The 5,944-nt window shown below is 28.6% G+C and overlaps 2 long non-coding RNA genes across 2 annotated transcripts; both read left to right on the forward strand.

Moving 5' to 3' along the window:
• The first annotated feature begins 1,638 nt into the window (after positions 1-1,638).
• On the forward strand, positions 1,639-2,339 carry LOC145956499 (uncharacterized). The gene is made up of 3 exons (XR_014432761.1): positions 1,639-1,773; positions 1,854-2,107; positions 2,208-2,339. It is a non-coding gene; the product is annotated as an uncharacterized LOC145956499 (long non-coding RNA).
• A 357-nt stretch (positions 2,340-2,696) lies between these two features.
• Positions 2,697-3,756, forward strand: LOC145955517 (uncharacterized). Its single transcript, XR_014432150.1, has 3 exons — positions 2,697-2,816; positions 3,028-3,423; positions 3,555-3,756. It is a non-coding gene; the product is annotated as an uncharacterized LOC145955517 (long non-coding RNA).
• Positions 3,757-5,944: the final 2,188 nt, after the last annotated feature.

The raw sequence follows: 5,944 nt of genomic DNA on the forward strand, positions 1-5,944 counted from the left end.
GAACTGAAGATGTCAGTTATGTTCTGGTGGAGTACAACATTGCTAAGATAGATTTTCTTCAGTTATATTTGATTGAGAGTTCCAAATTGGGAGAGGTCGACGAAGAAAACGAAGAATACACAACATCAATATCCGAAGATTAATCTGTTTTTGAACATTCTAATTTTAACCGTGGAAAAATTACAGATACAGATATATAGATACAATACGTGAGCTAACCAAAACATCCCATCTTAATTCGTAAATAAATACATTATAACATCTCCCCCATAATGTGTGTCCTCTTGATGGAATAAGTTGTACCTCCATTTTGCCAGTAGACATACATTGAATTTTGTGACATTTTTTATACCCAATTCACCATTACTCTTTGTTCCCCTAATTTTATCCCAATTCACGCATGCCATTTTTTCACTTCCTTTATTACCAGCCCACAAAAATCTTCTCTGGATTGTGACTATCTATTTGGGTTAATTTGAAGAAAGTTAGATAGAATAGAGATAATGATTCAATACATAATTTGTTAAACACACTCTTGCTGTCATAGATAATAATTAAAACCGTTATTATGTGTCAACACTCCCCTCGTTCGCCCCACCTCCAGTATCTCTCTTAACTCTTTGCCCTTGTTGGGATACAAGCAAAGTCTCACATCGTTCAAACAAGAGGATGAACATGATTTTATATATTCATAGTTGTCTCCATTGGTTGAGAGGCCTTATAGAGACATGTGTATGTGTGTAGTAACCCACGGTGCACAACAAGTTGTTGAGATGTCTTGAATTTATATTTTGTCCGTTACTATTTTTACTGTTATTTAAACCCTAAACCTTAAATAACAGTTATCTCTATTGGTTGAGAGGCCTTTTGAATGATGTCTGCCCAAAGCGGATAATATCTCACCAATTTGGAGACATGTGTATGTTTGTTTTTATTTAAACCCTAAACCCTAAATAATAGTTATTTTCCACTGGTTGAGAGGGCTTTTGAATGATGTCCAAAAGCAAAACCATGAGGGCTGGGCCCAAAATGGACAATATCTCACCAATTTAGAGACATGTGTATGTGTGTCGTAACCCCTGGTGCACAACAAGTTGTTCAATAAGTTGTTGAGATGTCTTGAATTAATATTTCAGCACTCTCAATGGAGACAAAAGGGGTGAAATTCTAATATGCATTATTTTTTTTTAATAATTTTTTATAATTTTTTTTTCATTGTAATTCTAATATGCATTATTTTGTTATCGAATTATAGTAGATATTGTATTAGAGTAATTTAGTTTGTTAATCATTTAAGTCAATAACATATGCATTTAGGAAAAACGTTTCTTATCAAATATTACTAATCCCTAAAATTTATAGTTTTACAAGTTATTGATGATAGTCTTTCAACAAAGTATGGTGTCTCATAATCTTATATGCTCATACAAAATTTTTCAAAAACCTTTGTATGGATAGTCACTTTGTAGTTCTTAGAGAACACCAATTTTAGACAAATCTTATCATTTTGGATTGATATTTGAAATGCACAGACAATTCATCAATTTGATTTTGGCATTCTTTTTTACTTATTTAATAATGTAATTTGTATTTACCTTTAATTTTTATAATTAATTATTCTAATTGGTAGGTGATAAGACCATTGAGATTGAATTCTAAAAGTCTCTAATGGTCCATTTACACAAGTTGAAAAACAAGTGAATGAGTCTCAACTCAATAGGACAGCTCATGCCTCAGAAACTATGAATGTAGAACAAGTTGAATCTAATTCAAGTACTTTTATGACACTTTTTTAGGAAAAAAATAAAATATTATTATTATAAAATATTATTAATTTATCTTATTTATTTTAGGTGATCATGCCATAAGGAAAGGACGTGGACATACAATTAATGCAAAATTTAAAAAGAAAAAAGAAAGGCTTATGGCAAAAGGAAAAAATATTGACATTCAATTTCCTCCACCATTTTATAAGATATGTGGAAAACATGCAAAATATTTTAAGTCAGAGGCACAAGTTTGTATACGCCAGAAAGCTCCTTTGCAAATTAATAGTTGAAGTGAAATAGCTAAAGATGATGTAGATGAAATGTGGAAACATATGAAGGTTAGTATGGTTATTGCTTTCATTCAACATAATTTATATTTTTAAACTTCATTTGATAATGTTTTGTTTATGTTTCTCTTATAATATTCATCTGACATAGGATGCATTAAGTTTATCTGATGAGGTTAAGGAATATGCAATGAAGCAAATTCAATCTCAATACAAAAATAAGCTTTATCATTTACATCAACTATATCTCAAAAAGAAGGGAAATTTATTGATTTAAAATTTCAGGTAAAATTACTTAAATATTTTGAGTTTAAATTTATTTATTATAATTTTATATTTATATGATTATAAATAATTTTTATTCATATGCAGGAAAGGAGCTTAAAAAATAAAGTTAATCGAAGCAAGCAAGAGATGAAATCAATTACCGGAACAAAATCAATTGTGCAAAAGGCATTTGAAATGGTAATGTTTCATGTAAAATTCTTTGTAAATTATATAAAACAGTTTCCCTTTTTATTTTCATATAGAATAAGATATCAATAAATGTAAGGTTTGCAAATTTATAAAGTTATTCAACACTAAATTAATTTTATTTTTGATAATTTAATCATTAATTTACTTGTATTATTTTATTATTTTATTTTAATAAAAACAAGAATCCAAAGTTGATGAATGACCAAACGCTATGGAAGTTTGGAAAGCAACACGTATGAGATCTAATGGGACTTGGTGCATTCCAAATGGAGAACAAATTATGGTAACTAAAAAGATATTTTATAGAATTTATGTTGTTATTAAATATAAAAACATTAATTATATATGTTGTATGTGACATATTATATATAGTTGCAATTTTCTTTATGTGTTGATAGTTAGTAATAATCTTTTATGCAATTTTTTAATATCTATTTGTGAACTAGTATAGTGAAACTTTTAATGACATCATAATTTTTTTATATTTTTTATAGGAAGATTTGAAGAATGTAAGTGATACATATCAGAAAAATATTTCAAAGGCCCCTGTACCATTGGTGGAACACTTTGCCATTGTTTTAGGAAGAAAACCAAATCACTCTATAGGTGTTGGCAGTTCAGGAATAACTAAAAAATTTTCACAAAAACAATTTCTTCAAAATTAACTTGAGAATGCTCAAAATCGAGCAAATAATTTAGATTTAGAAGTGCAAAAATTGACTGATATTACTAAAAAGCAAGAGGAGACCAATATTTAACTACAAATTGAATTGCTCAACAAGAGCAAATGAAGCAAAATGTTGAGAATGAAGTGAAGCATCAAATAGCTAACTTGTTGAGAGAAATGTGATGCTGTAGACTCTACTGACTCAAGTGCTTAAGTTAAAAATGTAAGTTTTTTTTTGAAATCTTTTATTAATTAATATTTTATAATAAATTTTATATATGATTACATTTAAAAAAAACACCAATTATTTTATTTTTCCACATATTTATTATTTTTACTTATATTTATTTGCAGGACTGGAAATTCATGAAGATGTTGCCTTTTTACTTAGAGAGTAGTCTATTTAATTTAAAATTTATGAAATGTTAGTAGTTGTAATAGTTTAATATACGGTATTTGAGATTTAAAATGTTGTTGGTATTATGTTTCAATTTTTGTTATTAAACATGTAATGGTTCATTTATATTTAGTGATTTAGTATTTTAACTTGTGTCCAATACCAACGCATTTACTCTAATAAATATTTTTGTGTTTTAGTTAATTATTGTACATGCACTGCATTATATATATATATTAATGTTATATTTGAATTATTTAATTATGTATTTATTTTAATTCATTTTCATTTTAACATTTAAAAAAGTGACGAATGCATTATTTTTAAATTAAATAAATAGTGATAATCAAACAATATAAATTATTATAAAAAAAATAGTCATAAAATTCTATCGATTAAAATTAATAATCAGTGACAAAAAATTGACATTTAATAGCAATAATAATAATAATACTTTGTTATTATTATTATTATTATTATTATTATTATTATTATTATCATTATTAATTTTTAGTAGTGACGATTAAATTATCACTATATAGTCTCGTATACTTGTGACAACATGAGTTTGTCATTATTGTGTATGAGTACTAGTGACGATATTTTTATCACAATAAATATTTTATTTGTGACATCTAAAAAATAGTCACTAATGAAATAGTGACTCGCATATTAGTGACGACTGGTGACAAATCAAAATATCGTCACAAGATATATGTAGTGACGATTTTTTTAAGGTTATAGTGACAAATATTGTCATCATAAAAATCATTTTTTCTTGTAGTGAGTGTAGGGATGGCAAAAATACCCGCACCCGCGGGTATCTGTGGATAAAACCCGCTACGGATAATAAATGGATAGGCTAATTGGGCACCCGCAAATAATGGGGATGGATAATTTTTTACCCGTTTATAAATGGGGCAGGGGCGGGTATGATGATATCCATACCCGCGGGTACCCGTTTAATATTATTTCTTAAATATCCTAATTATCCTTGTACCAGATAACCCTAAAACTACACTCTCTCATCTTATTTTCTTACAAAAGTGAGGTTGATGAAGTTACTGACATGTGTTAAGCATGTTATAGAATTATGTTAGATGTAATTTGATTAATTTTCTAGCTTTGATTGGACCAATAAGATTTATGTATTTTAAGTTATTTACTTTCATTTGCAGTTATGAGATTGAATTATTGTAGTTTTGTGATGAGACTTTATATTTGTGAGATTGATGTATTTTAAGTTATTGATTATCTTGAATTTTTATTATTATTTCAACAAAATTAACGTTAAATAAAAGTTTAAAATTAACATTGAATTTTTATTTGTAATATTTCAATGACATTAAAATATAAACTTAAAATTATTTGTAATTAATTTTTTTAATTTCTTAAAATTTTATAAATATCCATGGATATCCGTGGATATCCGTGGGTATTCAAGAAATACATGGATACCCGCTTAATGGATACCCGCGCGGATATGGGGTGGGTATGGAGCCAATTTTCATTCAGCGGGACGGGGGAGGGTTTACTATTACCCGCCCCCATGGGGCCCCATTGCCATCCCTAAGTGTGTGTGTGTTAGGAGCCAAGTATGAACAATGATTATAATGGAAGGATTCAAATTCAATGGTAAACAAGAAGTCATTCAAATGGTTAGTGATTTTATCTCCACAATTTGTTTATTAATGAATATTAGGCATTTTATTCATAGAATTCTAATTAAAACTAATTGCCTTCTGCACTGTCCAGTTTTAGCATGATTCTGCTACAATTTTTGGTATTGGTGGCTATTTTGTTGGTTCATACTCTTTAGTTGTAAGGTTTATATCATGATTCTGCTATAGTTTCTGGTTAGAATGGTTGTTTTCTTGGTTCATGGTCTCTAGCTGCATGGTTTGTTGCATGATTTCTACTGCAATTTCTGGTTTGGTTGGTTGCTTTGTTGGTTTATAATATTTGCCTGCATGGTTTGCAATATGATTTCTATTGCAGTTTTTGGTTTGGCTGGATGTTTTGTTGGTTTAGTTCTAGTTTTGGTTGTTCAGAGTTTGAATGGACTACTCTCAGTCCTTGGTTATTGGGTTGGGAACTAGTTGGCTGCTACACATCTCTGGTTTGGTGTTCCTATTATGGTTTTGGCTTCATGGAGTTGTTGGTTTGTAGTTCTAGTTTTAACTATGGGTTATGTTGTTGGTTACATTAATTAGTTGATCTGTTTTGGTCCTTGGCTAATATAGTCGTGGGTGTTTGGAATTTTCATTATCATATAATATTTTTTATATATATTTTTCCTGACTGAGTGTTTTTTCTTTTCTTATTTCAGCCAAACGATGCTCCAAGT

Source organism: Cajanus cajan, chromosome 3 (genome assembly GCF_000230855.2).
Source record: "Cajanus cajan strain Asha chromosome 3, NIPB_CcT2T_4, whole genome shotgun sequence".
Taxonomy (NCBI): Eukaryota; Viridiplantae; Streptophyta; class Magnoliopsida; order Fabales; family Fabaceae; genus Cajanus; species Cajanus cajan.